The sequence below is a fragment of the Panthera leo genome, chromosome C2 (genome assembly GCF_018350215.1).
Source record: "Panthera leo isolate Ple1 chromosome C2, P.leo_Ple1_pat1.1, whole genome shotgun sequence".
Lineage (NCBI taxonomy): Eukaryota > Metazoa > Chordata > Mammalia > Carnivora > Felidae > Panthera > Panthera leo.
This window is the reverse complement of record NC_056687.1, coordinates 68,622,702-68,641,033: the sequence shown is the minus strand read 5'-3', so window position 1 is coordinate 68,641,033 and position 18,332 is coordinate 68,622,702. Positions and strand designations below refer to the sequence as shown.

At 51.0% G+C, this 18,332-nt stretch overlaps 1 protein-coding gene and 1 long non-coding RNA gene across 2 annotated transcripts in view; one reads left to right on the top strand and one right to left on the bottom strand.

Moving 5' to 3' along the window:
* The window catches only part of ADCY5 (adenylate cyclase 5), a 146,166-nt gene that overhangs the window by 4,160 nt on the left and 123,674 nt on the right, over positions 1-18,332 (top strand). The gene's annotated exons all lie outside the window — the stretch shown is intronic.
* On the bottom strand, positions 10,514-18,168 carry LOC122198940. Its single transcript, XR_006193232.1, has 5 exons — positions 17,858-18,168; positions 16,313-16,397; positions 13,397-13,486; positions 12,410-12,507; positions 10,514-11,270 (listed from the first exon to the last, which is right to left on the bottom strand). It is a non-coding gene; the product is annotated as an uncharacterized LOC122198940 (long non-coding RNA).

Genomic DNA, 18,332 nt, shown 5'->3' with positions numbered 1-18,332 from the left:
GTGGTCGTTAGACTTGGCTGTAAGCTTCTGGGTGGATTTACACTTAACTTCTTACACTTTTCTCTGTTGAGGACAGCAAAGCTTGTTAGGAATGGTCCAGGACAAGGGACTTTTGGTTTCAGAGAAAATTGTATTTTTTTTTTTTGTATATGATTTACCTTTCTGATTATGTCTGATATAGAATTTTTATTTCTTGACCAAACCCTGAGGGATGGTTGGGAAATATTAGTGGGACAGTGCAGCATTAACCTCTGCCTCAGATTACCCCAGAGCAGCAGGTGTTTGAGGATGGCTTGCATTAGATGCCTTGTTCTTTTCTTTGATAAAGACACATGTCCAGGGAAATGGAACAGCAGTGCATGGTTTCTAATGTTGGGGCTTTGGAAATCCCCCCCTCCGTGGTGCCTTGGACACATAATAGGCCCTGGGTAAACTGTGTTGGCATTTCTTTGCTTCTCCTCCTGCAAGGCTGGCCCCCTCACTCCCACAGCTCAACTCCTCAACATCATCGTCCGACCTGGGTATTTTATTCTTCCCCAGCCCCTCTTGTGTTTGGGGTTCTGCCCTTTGCTCCAGTTATGAGGAGAAATATTTGGTTTCTGAACTAGTGCCTCCTGATGGTTTTTATTCAAGAGATAACCAAGAGGTCATCCCCCTTTGGGGGATGATGTTTCTTCCCTTCCTACATCTTTTGCTCTAGCTCTTCCCCCGGTATCCGTCCCTCTCCCCCTCTTCTTCCTCTCCCACTTCCTTTCTCCTTCTGCCCCTGCCAGTCCCCTGTTGCTCTCTGCCCACCTTTCTCCTCTCCTCCTGCCTCCTTGTTCTGCTTCCCCATCTCTTATTGCCTGTTTGCAGCTTCTCCTGTGCTCTTGTCTCACCGTTGTCTCCTCTGTGGGGTACAGTAGGAGCGTCACAGGGTTGTTTTTTTCTCCTTCTTGGCCTGTTAGAAGTCCCTCTGCTACACCCATACCATAAATAACACTCGCATCTGCCAAACACATTCCTCACTTGTGTTAATAGGCTGCAATGATGCCGGAGCCTGTTGCCATAGCAACCCCATTTTTGTTTGATTGTATCCCACTCTGCTACATAAAGCCTCTGCACGCACACACACACAAACAAGCACGCTCACACAACCATTACATATGCTAAACTATTAAAGATTATTTTGGAGAAAATATCTTTGGGCCCTGTGGGGTTATCTGACTGAGGGGATGAGCATCTCCACTGTCCAGTGTTACTCCGGGAGGTGATAATGGATGGAAGAGCTCTTTGAAAAGTAGAGAGTCCTGTTCAAATGTGGGTTATTATTATTCTGCAACCACATTAAGCCTGCCTGCCATGGTTTCAGAGGAGAAGATTCTGACCCCATGTGGGTCCCTGTGAGCTTGGGAGAGCTGTTAGAAGTTGCCGTCACGGTGTGGGATGACCCACCCTCCTCCCCAGCGGAGTTTCAGCTCCTTCCTCTCTTCTCCCTAAACCTTTTGGAGAAACTCAGTGATCTCCTCCATTTCTTCCTTTGTGACTGTTTGAACCTGTAACTGTCACCAGTTGCTTCAGAGATCAGAAAGGCACAGGCGCTGTGTGGGTGATGTTCTGTGACTGTGCACGTGCGAGCGTCTGTAGCTAGGAGGCTGGGGAAGGAGGGGGATGGGGATACAGACCATGAACTGACTGCTGTGCATGTGCATGCATGTCTGCTCACGCGCACACACACACACACAGACACACGTGTGTGTGTGTCTGTGTGTGTGTGTGTGTGTGTGTGTGTGTGTGTGTGTGTGTGTCTGTGGCTTGGGCTGACCAGGGCAATGGAGGAGGTGGGCCTAAGGAAGCCTTTGTGTTGACTTTGAAAGGAGATCATTGCAGCTCTGTCCTGTTTATTCTTGGCTGGTGGCTGGCTTCCGTGGCCGTTTGCCTTTCTGATTCTGGGCCTTAATCACCCTTCTGACCTTGACGTCTGGCTCCTCAGGGAGGTACCCTGGATGCACACCCCCCCACTTTCCATAATGAGGCTGAGGGCTCGACTTGAGTGGTCAGCTCCCCTGAAATACAGGAATCCGATCCTTCCCTTTCAAGAACTCTTCCTACTGCCCACTCACTCAGCTGCCCAGTGAACCCCATTGCAAAGCCACCTCCTTGCTCTGGAGCTTGGCCCAGAGGCCTGTGTTGTGGGTCACTATAGCTGGCCCATGTGCACTGCCTACAGCCACTCCCTGCCTGCTCACTGGGGTGCTGTGGAGGAGGACACGCTTCTACTGCAGTGGCTGGGAGTTGCCACCAGTTCCCCCCGTCATCCACATTTCTGGACAGGGGAAATCTGGCCTTAGTGAACCCCAGGGTGGGGGGTTGGCTCTGAGTTTGGAGCCGAGTAGGGTCTGCTTGTCTTCCTAAAGTCTAATGTTTTTTTGCCAACTATATTTGCTAATTATTTTCGATTATGTTGCCTCCTCTGTGCAACAGGGCAGGGCTGTTTCGGGGGTGGGGGCAGAAGCCTCTGGGGGTGGGGTCAAGCAGGGCTTCTGGGCAGGGGGTCATCTTCCAGATCCCAGGGATGCCTCGATTCCTACGGAGAGGACTTCAGGAAGGGCACAGACCCAGTCGAGGAGCAAAACGACCAGCTTCTGTATTTGTGGGAATGTTCAGTGTTAATAATTCAATCTAAGTTTTGATCTAGAGCAAGAGAAGGAGGTCTGTGTGCTTTGGAACATGGAACAGCATGCTCATGTTTGTCTATAAAGAGGACACAGATGACGTATTAAACCCCATCACAGGAACCTGCTCAACCTCATGGAAGAGTTTTAAAAATCCGTGTAAAAGGCTTTCCCATGCTGATGGGCCCTGGCCACAAGTCACTCTGTGAGAAGGTGCAGCCGGTAGCAGAAGCAGGGCCGTGGCCCATGCTGGGCCAGGCCTTTTTTCTCCTAAGTGGTGTGGCTGGGGCTCCCACTTTGGTCCCAGCCAGAGAATGTGAGTGTTGGGCAATGCCAGGTGGGAGACTCCTGTGACTGTACCAGCCTCTTTGTGGGAGACTTCCTGTCCATGATGCCTGCCTGGTGCCTCAGTTAACTGTACCTGTCTTGTGTGTGGGGGGAGTCCAGCTCCTGGCCTGTTACTTCCCAGGAGGGCAGCCTGTATTGGGATTGGAAATAGTTGGCTCCAGGAACTCTGACATGATTGTACCCATAAATCCTTTGGTGCTGTTACATAAGTTATGTTTTAGCATATCCTTCTTCCGTCTGTGCTTATCAGGTGGGGATGGCTAGCTAACAGAGGGCAGGCCCAGCATGATTTTTTTCACCCAGACTCAAAACTTCATGGAGATAATTGGAAAGCCTTCCTTCTCCCCCCCCCCCCCCCCCAGCTTTTCTCAAGGCAATGTCCAGATGGAGGACAGGGAAAATCTCTCTTTACATACAATGTTGCAAGCGAAATCAGTATTTCTAGTTAATGGACTGTGCACCCCAGGTGAACCCGCATTTTGAGGCTGGCTGTTGGAAAACACCAGTAGGCTGTTTGGGTATGTTGATAGGCATACCCAGTTCATAGGAAGATTCAGGTCCCCTCTGAAATACTGTGGTTGATTCCAGAATTCAGAGGAGTGTGACCAGCTTGGTAAGGGGACTGGAAACCTTGACTTCTGAGAGAACATTTGAAAGGCTAGGGGATATTTAGCTGGGAGGAGAGCAGGCTGTAGCAGGGTAAGAAAGCAGCTGGGCAAGACGTTGTTGCTGGGACCCCTGTGGCCAGACATTATAAGAGAGACTGAATTTCTTTTTAGTTGCTCGCAAGGGCAGGGCTGTGACAAATGGGTGGAAACAATAGACACATTTCAGCTCCAGGTAGGAGATACCTTTCTAGCTTTTGGGGTTGCAGCCATCAAACCACATGTCTCCCGGGGTAGGCAGCTGTGTAAGTGGAGGTTTTCACATAGAGACTGGATGGCCTCAGCTAAGATTGTTACTGAGGAAATGATTCTGCTTTGAGAGGTCTGGGGTGGGGTCCAAGAATGGATCTGTTTTTTAAACAGCTTGGATCTAGGTTTCAAAGTTCTTCAGGTGATCTTGACCAACTCCCAGGCTTGGGAACATTGGCCAAGAAATCTGCCCAGGTCATCCTCAACCCAAGGATGTTGTGGTTTCGTGCCTTGCATCAGCGTGACTATCTCCTAAAGTCTGTTAGGGTGTTCTGTCGTCCTGACCATCTCAGGCTCTGTTTGAAAAAAGCGAAACCGTTACAGACCTGATGAGCCATTGGGAGACATTCAGGAGGGGCTGGGAGTATGTGCTGATGTGAGGATGCAGATCTGGAAGGCGATGAGTAATGGTGAAACAGGGTGGGAGGGATGCCCCAAACCCAGACTCATATTCTCCTCCCAAACTTCCCCATCCCCTGCCTCCAGTTTGAGGCAAAGCAGGCTGGTGGGGGGGGGGGGGGGCGGTCAGCAGAAAGATGGACCTTGATTTGAGTCCTGGTTTATTCATTCCTTTGTCTGCTAGTGGATACGAAAAACACTGAGGACACTCCTGGTCCAGAACGGATGTACAGAATGTGGAGAACGAGGAGATCAAGAGGGTGGGGCAACATAGCAAGAGGTAGGGAACTAGGAGATGATTTGAAGGAGGAGGAATAGGGCTTCAGGGAAGCAAGAAGAGATTAGAGCTCTGAGTATGAGGACAGGCCTGGAGGTGGGGGCAGGGATGCTCTCTGGGAACAATGGGATGTAGTTACCAGAAAAGGGGGAAAGACAAACAAACATGGGGATACAGTAGTGGCTTTATTCTTCAGGCCAGCCTCATGTGTCAGCGTGAAATCCTCCCACCTCCTCCTTGCTCTGAGTGGGTTATGAGCTGTTGCTTCTGGGCTTGAGGCTTCCTGACCTCACACTTGGGTGGTCCCCTCTCCCTTCCCCTTAGGAGTCTTGAGGCTTGATCCCACAGCTCACTGCGGTCCCAGTTGGCTTTTGGAAGGGGTCCTCAGAGACCTCAGGGACCTCAGTGCCCAGAACATAGTAGGTGCTCAGTGAGGGTTTGAATGAATGAATGAACGAATGAATGAATGGGTGGTGGGGTGGGTGGACGACTGCACACAGACTCTGCTGTGCCGAAGTGCTAGACCAACACCTCCACAGAAGGAAGCGATGCAGCTTGGCTTGGAAGCCTATTTTGGTGGATTGCAATCCTAAACTCTGAGCAGGGCTTCCAAAATCCCTCCTGCTGCAATTTAAAACGTGTGCCTTCTTGGAAACAGAGAGCTGTCGCCTGGCACTGCCGATACTATATCACTTCACAGATCTAAAAGCCATTATTAAGTCATTCTTTCAGCCTTCTCCCCATTCATTCAGAGAGCAACCATTTATTAGGTGCCTACTGTATACCAGGCACTGTGCGAGGCCATGGAAGTTCAAAGATAACCCAGCCTGTGTCCCAGCACCCAGGGCTGCCATTAGCCAATAGATGTTTCACCTACACACATTTGCTTCTGTGTCAGATGAGCTCTGGAAATACTGGCTTAAACAGAATTCTTTACTGTAGGACTTTAAAGCTTTGAACATGTTAATGGGCACTAAAATTTGCCAAGAGGAGGATATTGCATGAATCCTTTATCAAGCATGTTTGACCCCTGAATCTGTTGGTTAAGGAGCATAACAAGGGTCATTAGTGTTTGTTGGAACTCACTTTAGGCTACACTGCTTCAGGGGGCTGGGAGCAGCCTAGAAATTTCTTAGGGATGGGCCTCTGGGATAGGCTTGGGTAAAGTAATCTAGACAGGGGCATTTATTTGGGGCCTTTCCTCCCTCAAGAAGGTTTCTCAGCCCGCACTGGCTGGCTGCCTGTTTTAAAGTCTCATTCCCCATCTGGGTCTGAAATCCTTTATGAAATGAAATGATGGAAGGCACCAGGGAGACGCCTCTTTTAATCTAGTTTTAGTTTCTTTTAGGGCCTTTTGCTGTCATTAGACATTGCATCAGGTTGGACTCCTAAATAATGACCTTTGGAGGGTCTGGGGTCCATTGAATGTCTTTCCAGACCTTTCACTTAAGGCACTGATTGCATTGGTGCCCACAGGGGAGTTAGCAGTGGGTCATTCCAGATCATCCTTCTCCAAATTTTCTTTGTTTCCTTCCCCCACTTCAACCCTCCCAGAGGAGGAAGCCCTTAAAGATTATTGATTATAAACCATGAGTATGTACTGAGTGTTTGCTGCACGCCTGACACTGAGCTCATCCCCTACATACATGACCTCATTGAATTATAATATCATCCCTGTGAGAAAGACATTCTTATCCCCATTTCAAGGCTCAGAAAAGGAAATAAGAGAAGGTAAGTAATGTCCTCAAGGTCACACAGCTAGTGAGCATAGCAGATGGTTCAGTGCCTGCCCATATTCCCTGGGCATGTACCTCTCCACTCTTGCCAGCTGTCAGGACCTGAGGGCTTTCTCCGGTCCTGAGCCTCTCTGCTCGCCCGTGGGGCAGGTCAGAAGTGTTGGGGGTTTCTACCTCCAGAGCAGCCCTCAGCCAATGATTATTGTGTGCTGGTGGATGAATATTCCAGCTCTGAAATGTGTGTTCTCCATTGGCTCCCTGTCCCAGGAAACAGTCAGCTCTAGTTGCCCACGGTGGGAATGGGCTTGATAGCATTCCTTTTCTCTGGGTTTATTTCCCTTCCTCAGCTGTCTTCTCCATTCCCCTTCTAGTGTTTCTTGGGGTTACCTCTCATGTAAACCACTTCTACTCAAATCTTTGTCTCAGGATCTTTTCCCATGAGGAATCCAGATTGAGAGATGAGAAGCAGGGAATCTAACCCAGGTTTGACTTGAACACCAGGGAGGGAGAGAGGCTGCTTACTGGGGCAAAAATGCATCAGGTGCAGGACTGCATGGCAGGCTCAGAACCTAGTCCTGCCTGGGTCCCTCACTCTTATCTGATAATGTTTGTCACAAGTAGAGTGGTTGCTGGAGTAGAGGAATGACGTGGAATATAAAAATTTTTTAAATATAGCTATAGAAATATACATGTAATTTATATATGATATACACCTCTATCTATCTCTATAACTATTTTTAAAATTTTTACTTCTTAAAAATGTATGGCTTTCTGTTTCCTAGACAGTGGGCTCAAACACTGACCAAAAGACTCGCTTTTCCGTTTGATCAGCATTTGATAGATAACAAAGGACTTTACCATGTGTGATCTCCTTTGCTGCTCATGAGGGTTCCAAGGAGGTGATGGGTTAGGATGGGGCAGACGTGAGCTTTGGGGTCCAGAGGCCCAGGGGAAAACCCTGGTTATATGATCCTGGCTGAGCTGCTCTGCCTCTCCCAGTGTTTCCTTTCTGTTACCTGGGGATAATAGATTCCTGATTGACGGGATCTGATGTTTGGTGGCTAAAACGAGGTAATGCACTCATAGTTACAGACCTGTGATTGTGTTGGAGAGGGGGAAGTAGGGGTTCAGAGAGGTTAAGTGACCTCATTCAGGTTACACAGCTAGTTAGTTAGCTTAGGAGTTGCGATATAACTTCGGATCTCTGACTCCAAATCCAGTGCTCTTTTCTCAATTGGACCCGGCCCTGCATCTACTTGGTGGTGCGTGCAGAAGCTAGAGAAGGCACAGCTGTTCTCACGCGGTTGTCTTGGTTTGATTTTGGAATGCGTGGTGTTTTCTTTGTGATGGCTTGTCCTTCCTTCATGGTGTCTGGCTCAGATGGGCATTCAGTGAATTGTCATTTCCTGAGCCTGCAATGCTGTGAAGGAAGGCGGCCCTGAAGTGTTCAGGGGGTGGCTGGGATCAGATGTTTACCAATGAAAAGCTCCTGAGTGGTTATGGATGTGTGAGTAGCACAGTCGGGGGTGAGGCTGCCTTGTATCCACTATTCTGGTGGCGTCAGTGGAACAGTGGAGAGGAGGGAGGAGGCGCTGGGGACACATCAGGGTCACTTCTTGGTACATACACCCTGGAGGTCAGACCCAGGGTCTTTCTGGAGAGGAGCATCTAATAGATGTGCAGGTTAGCGCTTACTAGCGTGTATCTTCAAAGCCCAGCTCCTCACAACCATCAACACCTTCCAAAGTACCCCGGACGTCCTGCTTCACATTCGCTTCTCTCCCTGTCCCTCCTGTCAAGAAGACTAAAGAAAAATGTTAACTCCTTCCTAAGTGCCACTTTTTGCTAAGTGGACTTTCAAGATTTTAGTTTATTTTATTTATTTTAAATCTTTATTTATTGAGAGAGAGAGAGAGAGAGGAAGGGGCAGAGAGAGAGGGAGAGAGAATCCCAAGCAGACTCTGTGCTGTCAGTGCAGAGGCTGACTCGGGGTTCGATCCCACGAACCATGAGATCACGACCCGGCTCAAAATCAAGAGTCAGACACTTAACTGACTGAGCCACCCACGCGCCCCTGTTTATTTATTTATTTTAAAGTAGGCTTCACGCCCAGCACAGAGCCCTCAAGGGGCTTGAACTTAGGATCCTGAGATCATGACCTGAGCTGAGATCAAGAGCCAGGTGGCTTAACTGACTCAGCTACCCGGGCACCCCAGGATTTTCAAGATTTTATTTTTACATCTTCTTTTGAGGGATGGGAAAGGTACTTATTTGCTTAGCCAAGTCCCCAGCCTTCCTCTGGCTAAGTCCCTTTTCCTGTAAACATTTCACTCACCCTGCTGCACGGGAGGGACCCGTCTGCCCCGGACTGGCTCTCAGTCGGTACCACCGGCAGGCCTTGACATCTCAGCTGAGGAGGCTGCCAAAGGAGCGGTGCCAGAGCTGAACCCTAGTGAGCAGGGCAGGCTTGTGCCCCTCCAGGGGCCCTGCCTTTGCAACACTGGACCCTGTGAATCTAAATTAGAAGCATCCTCTTCTTTTTCTCTGTAACACTTATGCTGGTTTGCAATGTGTCTGGGCGTGTTCACCTATCTTTCTACTTGACAGTCAGCTTTCTGAAGGCAGGGGTCTGTTTTAATACCTGAATACTTACTGACTGCTATTGACTTTCCGATTCCTACTTGCCCAGCATCGTGGGAAGAAGGCAGACAGTTCCCATTCTCAGGTCCCACAGGGATTTCTGACTTGGCCAAGAGGAGTCCCTCATGGTGCTCTCTCCCTGGACCGGGACGGGCTTGTCCTCCACTGGCAGGGGACCATGTGCCTGCGGTCGTAGCCTTAGGAAACACTGCTTTTCATCTGTACCCTCTTCCCTCTCTTGGATTTCCCACTGGTCTCTCTGGTGATGTCAGGTGGGGCCCCTGCACCCATTTGCCCCCTGACCCCATCCTTGATCCCGTGTCTTCTTCTTATCTTTCCTCTGGTGTCTTTTCCGGCTTCCCGAGCCTTCCTCACTCTTCCTTTCCAGCTGTAACGTGTGGGGAAGACCCCAGAGACTCACCAGGAAGCAAGTGTAACTGTAAGGCTAATAAATATGGGCATGGATAACTACACAAATTCCAAAAATTATTCTTCATTCCTTTGAGAGCAGTCCCATGAAATAGCAGTTCCCGTAACACGTTGTAAACTTCTTATAGCTGGTTGCCGTGCATTACAGTGCGTGTGTCAGCTCCGTGTTTCACCTCAAACTCCCAGGGCTAAGACTTCATCTCTGGGTGGGTTAACCTCAAGTAACCCAACAGAGCTTAATATGTGGGAAGTGAAGACACATCTAGGACTTTTTACATAACTCTGGTATCCAGGCTTATCTGGGGGAAGGGAGGGTGGGCGGGGGGTGGGGTCGGTGCAGGGCATCTGCATCTTGTAATCCTCCTGGTGCGTCTGACATGCACCAGGGCTCAGAACTACTGCCCTGAGTCTCCCTCCATCAGCACAGGGATCATGGGGATGACACTGAGTCTGATTTATGGCTATATTGAAAGGCGAGTTGTTTATATCGAAAGGGTTTATTGTGGTGATTCAGTAAAGAGTGATGGCCACTAAAAATTATTGCAGGCGTGTAATGGGAAGAGAACTTGGTTGGTGGTTGGTATATAAAATCTTGTCAGGCAAGGCTGTGGCTCGGTATATTTATGTTGCTCTTATCACCAGCAATTAGCCCCAAACACGGCTCGATAAATGGCTTAGCACAGTGCTAGAATAACTGCAAGAATATTTTAGATGATGATTACTACTCCATGTGCTCGACTGAGCCATCTTAGCAGGGCAGTGAATCTCACTCAACATTCTGCGGACCTGCTTGCTACAAACAAGTGCCTTTTGATGGGTATTAACTCTTTTCTCTCTTTGTACCTGGTAATTCCTTTCTGAATGGGTGGAAATTGTGCCAACATGCGGCCTTAACACCCTCAGCAGTGTTTATCATTTTTGAGTCCCTCCAACTAGAATGTAAATGAGAACAGTGTCTGTAGTAGGTGCTCAATAAATATTTGTTTGGTGGGTGAATGAATGAATTTGCTCCAAGTTACACAGCAGGTAAATGGCAATGTTAGTCCAGCTCTGTTAACTACTGTTACTTTTTCTTTGACTCTTAAGTTCGTGAAAAGCAAGGAATGATATCGCTAGTGACTCCCTGTATGCATTTATTGTTATCAGTCCGTGTGGCAAGGACACCTTGAAGTTACTTGTTTTCGAGCACCTTTAGATTGGGGTGAGAAGCACAAGGATTCTGTGGCAGCCCTCGTGCCCTGGGGGCACCTAGAGAAAGACATGAAATTGGGGTCCATGGGAGGACTGAGAAGATTGCAAAGTGCCAGATGTGTGGGGTGGAGGCCTGGGAAGTATCCCAATCCAGGACAGAGAGATGTCCTTGGGTTAAACTGTATGCGAATGGCCACATGTGGATTACGATGTGGTCTTTTTTGGAAAGGGGTTATCTGGGGAGAGTTAATTTTGGATTTTGCTTTACATTTATTTTTAAAGTGGAATATTTCTCCGGCATTGGTGACAATGGCCTAGAAAAGCCAGTTAGTCACCATATGAGATCTTCCCCATGTGGGGTGCTGTTGCCCCTGCCTAATCCCACCTGCCTTCTGCAGGATGGGTTTAAACCCTCTCCCTCTGAGGCCTCTGGGGAGATTTCACTGGCAAAGAGTTCTCTATGGGGAACTCCTGCTGGGTCTGAAGTGGTGACATTCTCTGCTTTGATCCTGGGGTGGAGGAGGCTGGTGACAGCTTATGGGGGTGGCTGCTCTTGGCTTCTCCTTGGGAGAAGCAATGGCATCCAGGTGAGGCTGTGTCTACCTCTATAGGACAGGTTCCAGCCTGCATTCTCCTGCAGTCTTTTTTTTTTTCTTTCATTACTTTTGCTCGGTATCTTCTCCTGGAAGTAAAAGGGAAATCACCTTAAATCCAGATTTAAAGAACAGACCTGGTTTCTCTTAAGGGAACAAAAAGATGTGGACTGCCCCACCCCACTTCCCCTAAGGTCCTCTTTAGGTTCCACTGTGGACAGGAAGAGAGTATGTGGCCCCTGTGCTATGACGGCCCCCTCCCCACACCAGGCTGGCCCTGGAATGATGGGGGTGGGGGGCGCTTACTCATTTACCACAGGCGATGGAGATCTGCCAACTCTGAGACTTCCACTGGGTCTCCACCCCCCACACCCTTGTCATTAGCCTAATAGGCACAGCTTGTGCCTGGAGGGAGCAGGACAGTGGCTGCGGGCAAGTGAGCTTGGGAGGACCCATAGGAGTTGGGTGCTGGTGTGGTTGTGGGGTAGGGTGGGTCATGCTCTTCCCAGTAGAGTGCAGAGGCTGGGAGCCTTGGGTTTCCCAGGAGCTGAGAAGCTACCAGGCTGGCCACACACAGGTAGAGCATGCCACCCTGCCGTCTCCCACTCGTTCCCCCCACCTTAGCCAGCCCCATCCCTCGGGTGGTCTTGGAGGAAGGTAGTTCTCTCTGCTGTTAAAGTAATTTGGTGACTCTGGGGACAAAGAAATGATACAGCCCTGGGTGGGGGGACTAAAAGTCACTCAGCAAATAGTGTACAGTTCTCAGACATTTCTTTCCTGCTTTACCCTCTGTCACGGGTCCCTGTCTGCCAGTCCTCCTGGTCAGTCTCCTTCCACCTCCTTGAACTCAGCATGTCCTAAACCAAAATTCATCATCATCCATAACTTGGCTTTATTTTTGTCAGTGTCACCTCTCTCTTTGCCTGGGTTCTGGTGTTAGATGTTTGGGGGACCGTTCAGCAAGTATCTCCCATGGGTTAGGCACTGGGAACCAGGATGAGTAAGCCGCAGACCCTGCCTCTGAGAGGAGACCTGTAAATAGCGTGTCTTGAGCACCAGGCTCTTTCTAAGCACTTGAGTTGTGTTAACTCACTTAATCCCCATAGCAGCACTACGACGTAAGCGCTGACGTTGTTCCGCCCATTTTGCAGATGGGCACATTGAGATATAGGTTAGACCAGGCTGAACCGATGAACACGGCAACCTGGTCCCAAGTCTGGGCTCTTACTTGTCAAGTCCAGGCAGACGGTCAGGAACTCACACTCCCAAGGGCCCAGTAGGGCGACAGCAGTTTTAGCAGCAGAGACGGCGCATGCCAGCTTCTTCCTGGTGGGAATGGGGAACGCTTGCAGCAGAGGGGAGGCTGGCTATTAGGTGGGACTAGGTTGGGAAGAATATAGACTTCTGGGCCAAGTTTTTTTTTGTTTTTCTTGAGGCAGTGGGGATCGCTGGAAGGTTCACATGCAGGAGAGGAAGTGGATGTGGCCATGTGTGTGTTAAGAAAGGTGGTGTTAATGCTGGTGTATGGAGCTGAAGGGAAGCGCCTCCAGGGAGAGGAAGAGTGGGAGATGAGTGGGGACCCTGCCGCCCTGTCCTGTCCGTGAGACTGAAGACAGGGGGTAGCTGAGGGTCAGGGCCTTCAGACAAGATGGGGAGGGTCACAGGGAGCATCTGGGCATTTACCTATTAGTTTCTTCTTGCCTTGGTTACCAGTGGTGCCAAACTGGTTCCCTCGTGCTCTCTACCCAGGACACCAGTTCTCTAGTCTCTGGGGAATGAGATATCACCTCCTTCCTGGGGAGACCTGGGATGGATCCCAGGGGCCCTCCTCTTTACCTTTTCTTGGGCTTTAAATATCCCATGTCAGTCTCTTCCCTTCAAATCCGTAGGGCCCAGCCTTTATCCGGATGTTAGGTACCCAAACATTCAACCTCCTAGCCTCTCCTCCCTCTGGAAGCTCCCAGCCAGCCCTGTCAGGTGCCCAGAGACCTCATGCCCTAGAGAACTCTACTCTTCTCTGGGGCCCGGTATCCTGGCCACCCTGACCCCCAGCAGAGCTCCTGGTGCTTTGCAGGCCCTGTATGCCACCTTCCACCTACTGTTCTTTCTCAGAGGCCACCTGACAGAGTGCAGAGTGAACCTGCTTGTTCATTGCCTGCCTCCCCCCGCCCACTGAGAGTGTCCACTTCCCGAGGCGGGGCCTCGTCATGCTCACGACTGTGTGTCCTATGCCTCCACTGTTCAAATCCCAACTCTGCCATGCCCCAGCTGTGTCTCCTTAGCAGGTTTCTCGCTCTTTCTGAGCCTGTTTTGCAGAAGATGGAATATAGTAAGAATGGTTACCCCTGAGGGTTGTGTTGAACACTGTATGTGACGATATATACAAAGCACTTTGCACAGGGACTGCCAAGGAAAATGCCCTGAACGAATGATCTGTGGTCTGTCCTGGCTGCGTATCGTTTGCACTTGTAAATTCCCACACATTACAGGAGAGCCCAGTGTTTCTGTCAGATGCCTGTGTGTTTGGATGGTAGTAAACAGGGTAGAAGAAAATTGCGTTACCTCCAAAAGGAAGGCTAAGTGGAGGGAGGGCTAGGCCCTGGGTCCTGGGTTTTTATCGCACCCTTGCCCCATCCTTATTCTGTCTGGTGGCCACCAAATGCCTAGTGCAGACCCACTAGGAGCAAGGCAGCCTCCAGAACTGACTGGGACCAGCCTGGGAGCTGGCACAGGACTTCCTGGGTGAGTGTGAACTGGGGCGTGGGCTGAGCCAGGTCCCCCTGCCTGAATTCAGAGGTGACTGTAGCTGAGGGAGGCTGCAAGGAGGTCAGGACTGTGACTCGCATCCCTCTGAGGACTGTTCTAGAGAGGCCGGTAAATAAACTGAGAGTGGTTTTTAAAGAGTAGAAGCCACTGGGGAAGAGGGGGACACACATCTGCTTCTCCCAGATGTGCTTCTTTCTGTAACTTCATTAAGACATGTACTCATGCAGCAAAGGACAACAAAACCGCCCACGGGCCAGCAGAGGCCTCAGCGTGGAGAGTGCTCTGGGTTGGTGAGGACTGTTGGGGAGAAGGCCTGAGAGAAGCCAAATGAGACACTCAAGGGATCTGGCCTGAGGGCGAGTGACAGCCAGGACATTGAATCACATCCCTTGCCCCTAAGTGAGTGTCCAGGTGGGGTAGGGCCCATGCCTGGGCAAGAGATTGGTGATGAAGTCCAGAACATTCCCCCAGCTGGTTAGACCTTGCAGGGGGGACGGGGGGGCGGAACGCAGGGCTGGCCAGCTGGGTGGACTGTTGGAGGACTGCTGGGAAGTGGCCTGCCGGCTTCCTGCCTGTTCATAGACTCGTGTGCCCCAGACTGGGCCCCTTCCCTCCAGTCCTGCTACCCTAACACTGTGCAAGGGGCCCCCTGAGCCTGGGCTGCACTCAGAATGCCTGGGGAGGGGCTGTGCCAGCACCAGAAACCACAACAGACCCTGACCCTGGCTAATGGAGGCGGTCTTGAAATGGACCTTTTTTCTTTTTGGCTAAATTAACATTTGGCATTTCAGGGTGCTGGCCCCGTGCCCGGCTGCTCTGGCCTTCTGCCTGTCAGCTCCTTTGAGGCTATTTTTGCCATTCACTTATTTATTAACTATTATTGCTCCCCAGGACAGATGGGCACACACACACTGACATGCATGTGCGTGCACGTACACATGCCCTGCAACCCAGAGTCCACTGGAAAAGCTAACCTGCACCCACCAGGTGGAACATGGTGTGCAGAAGGGGGAAAGGATCAAAAGGATGGTCGCTGGGTTGGGGTAGAGGAAGGGCTGATGGGAGGCAGGGGCCTCCCTAAGCTCATCATTCCCCAGAAATGCCTTCCACCCCCCAAAGCATCTCTGTTCCTATTCTCTCGCCTTCAGGGGTGTTCAGTCCTAGGAAGTGCTCATGTGGGAGAAGATTGTGGGTCTTGCCTGAACCATCTTTCCAGAGAGATAAGCAGGGGGCCTGGGAGGACTAAGGGCCCCCTTGCTAGGACTTCTCTGTCCAGCTCCACCAAGCCCCCAACTTCCAGAGGAGGGAAACTTGGCACCTGCCTTCAGAGAGCTCGCAGCCTGGTGGGGACGATGCTGGGCTGTGCTGGTGAGATGAACAGTCCTCAGGCCCACCACCTGATAACAAAGTGCATCAGAAGGAACAGGCTGGAATTGAGGGGCGGTGTGCACACAGGTGTCTACCGTTTGATCCCTCTGACAGCAGGTTGCTAGCAGCAGAACAGAGCCCCAAGCCACACAGACCTGTGAGCCTGTCCTTGGTGCAGGGCACTGCCTGTGGTACAAGGGCACCTAGAGCACCATGCAATAATCCCCACCCTTGCTTCCAGTCTCTTTGTTTCGGGACCAGCCTATCTGCTCTGAGCCTGGGGCCCCAGCCATGTTTCCCTCCATGGCTCCGGTGGAGCCAGGGGGAGAACAGAATGAACAGCAGGGACCTTCTGCCTGAGTCTGTCTGGGCCTTGTCCTGGGCCTTGGCTTACACCTGTGAGAAATGGGAATGACACTCCTGCCACAGCAGGGAGTGAGGACATCAGGGCCCGTAAGTGATGGTGACCAGTCCCGAGTCCTGGGCTAGCTCCCTGTTTTCTCCCACCCAGCTGGCCAGCCCCACCCTTCCCTTCGTAGGGCATGTGGCATCTAATTTCCTCATTCCCCAGGGCCCTTCTCTGCCTCAAGAAGACACTGCCTTCCTGAGACTGGATACTTACTGCAGAGGGACTGCCAGCTGGGGGCTTTTCTGCCTTGGGACCCAGTGCCAGCCCTTCTCAGGTTGGCATCAGGGAACTCCCTAAGAGCAGGGGGCTTGCCCCTTCCATCAGACTGGGAGCTGAGGGCACGGGCTGCATCTCCCCCATCAAGACTAGGAGCTCCTGAGGACAATGACCATGCATCTCCTATCAGACTAGAAGCTCCCTGAGGTCAGGGGCTGAGTCTGTCCCTGCCAGATTGGGAACTCCCTGAGGACAGGAGATGTTAGCATCCCCATCAGACTGGGAACTCCCTGAGGATGGAATCAGACTTCTTCTTCCCCACTTCAGGACCCAGTGGGGTTGTGGGACACAAAGGTACCCAGTCCTTGGTACCTGGAAAATCTGGGAAGAGGATGGAATGCTGGAGGCTCCACAGCTGTAGCCAGGGATGCTGGAGGAGGAGAAATTTCTCACCTTTCTGTAGGAAGTCAGAGCCAAGAATTACATCCCCTTAGAGAAGCTTCCCTCTGCTTTCCTTTCTTCTTGGTGGTAGGGTAGGGATGGGTTTTACAGGCAGGGTAGGGGGTGGCCAGGATTTCACAAGTATGATAGCAATTGAGCACTAAGTGTTTGTGCTAAGCTCAGGGCGTGAGTGAGGGAGGTGGGTGCAGGTGTGGGATGGGTGGGCAGTCAGGGAGGGGGCTGGCCTGGTGCCTCTGGCGGGCAAGACGAAGTGCCCTCTTGAGCTGCTGCTTCACATGATTTACTCCTGAGCCCAAGGCTGGGACAGCCCTAGTAACTGTCCTGTCCCCTCTGTGTCCTCGAACTCAACCCTGGTGCTTCTCCCCGGGAGGGACATTTGGGAGGTCTCTCTGCTCTGTGCATCCAGATTATACCAGGCTCCTGTCATATTGTGATCTATGTGTGTCTGTATCTTTCTCCCCTACTTGAGAAGGGACTGTCTCGTTAATTTATTTGCTTGTCTCTCTCCTGGAATAGCCACAGCCCTTGGACTCTTCTGGAGTACGATGGCTTCTAAGGGCTCTCAGTAGCATGAGGGGGCGCTCATTGAGAAGGAGTTCAAGCTTGCTGCCGGAGGCTCTGGCAGGGAAACCATTGTCATATGGTCTGGTTGTCCTGGTAGGGGCTACAGGAGAGGGGGATTTGCAGCTCCCCCAATCATGAGCTGAGCTCACTGCCCTTGACCTGTAGTTACGAATCTGTTGCTGTGTGGCTTAATGGCAGGTGCTTGGGCTTTACAGACAGGCAGCTCTGGATTTGAAACCTACCTCTGCCACCTACCTGTATACAAGTTACTTTGGAAGAGTGACCACAATGCCTGACCCTCAGGGTCCGCATCTGATCACATGGGGCTGTTGCTATCTACTCCACAGCCGTGGCTCAGGATTTGTGCACTAATCTGTGTAAAGCACTCTGACCTTCCCTGCTGGTCATGGAAATGCCACGGATAGGCCGAGAGGAGGAGTTCAGTCAATTAAATGTTTTTTCCTGGTCTTGTGTGTTTTAACTTCCGGCTGCTTTAGCTACTCATCTGAATCTTGTCTCAGCTTTGGTGCCACTTTGCTGAGAGAAGGGGAGAAAGTGTGGCCATATTAGGAGCTGAGCAGAACCCTTTGAGGGCCCCTTTCTACCCAGGAGGAAGCTGGCAGTCCCCGTGCCTGCACACAGTTCTGCCTCCCAGGCAAGACTGCATTATTATGAGCTAATGTCTGTGCTGTCTCTGGAGTGGCCAGGGAAGAAACATCGAGTAATATGATTACTACAACAGTAATAATAACAGCAACAACACCAACAAGCACACATAATTATGGAGAAGGCCAAGATTTGAGGGCCTGGCTCCAGGCCAGAGCTGTGGTTAGTGCACGAGGGGTGGCCATGGGGCTTGAAGGCAACGGCTTTCAGGTTTTTCATACTCACATCTCCCTCGCACAGTCTTCCCCCATTAAATACAAAGCCTCTGGACAAATCGATAAGTCTCTTCCACGATAGCATAGCAGTTGGGTTTGGTGTGGTATGATCTTGTGCTCATCCCAGAGTGGGTAAGGAGGTCCCACAAAGGGACACAGCAGGCTCCATCTGTCCTGTGCACCCCCTGCCCACTGCTCTCCACTTGCCCACTCAGAACGCCCCCTACCAAGACATCGCCCACTGTAGACTTGTGCCCACTCTTGGGTGGCAGTTTGAGTCTGAGAGCAGGGGGCAGTTGCCCAGTGGGAACTCTTTCCATAGTTCAGGCCAATGGCCAGTGTGGACCACACCCAGGCCCTGGATTTAGGAGTCGGTGTCACAGTGACATGCTCACATCACAGGATATGATTATTGTAGTGCAGTAGCTAAGGACTGCCTAGGTTGTAATTCTGGCTTTGTCATGCATCAGCTGTAAGATCTTGGG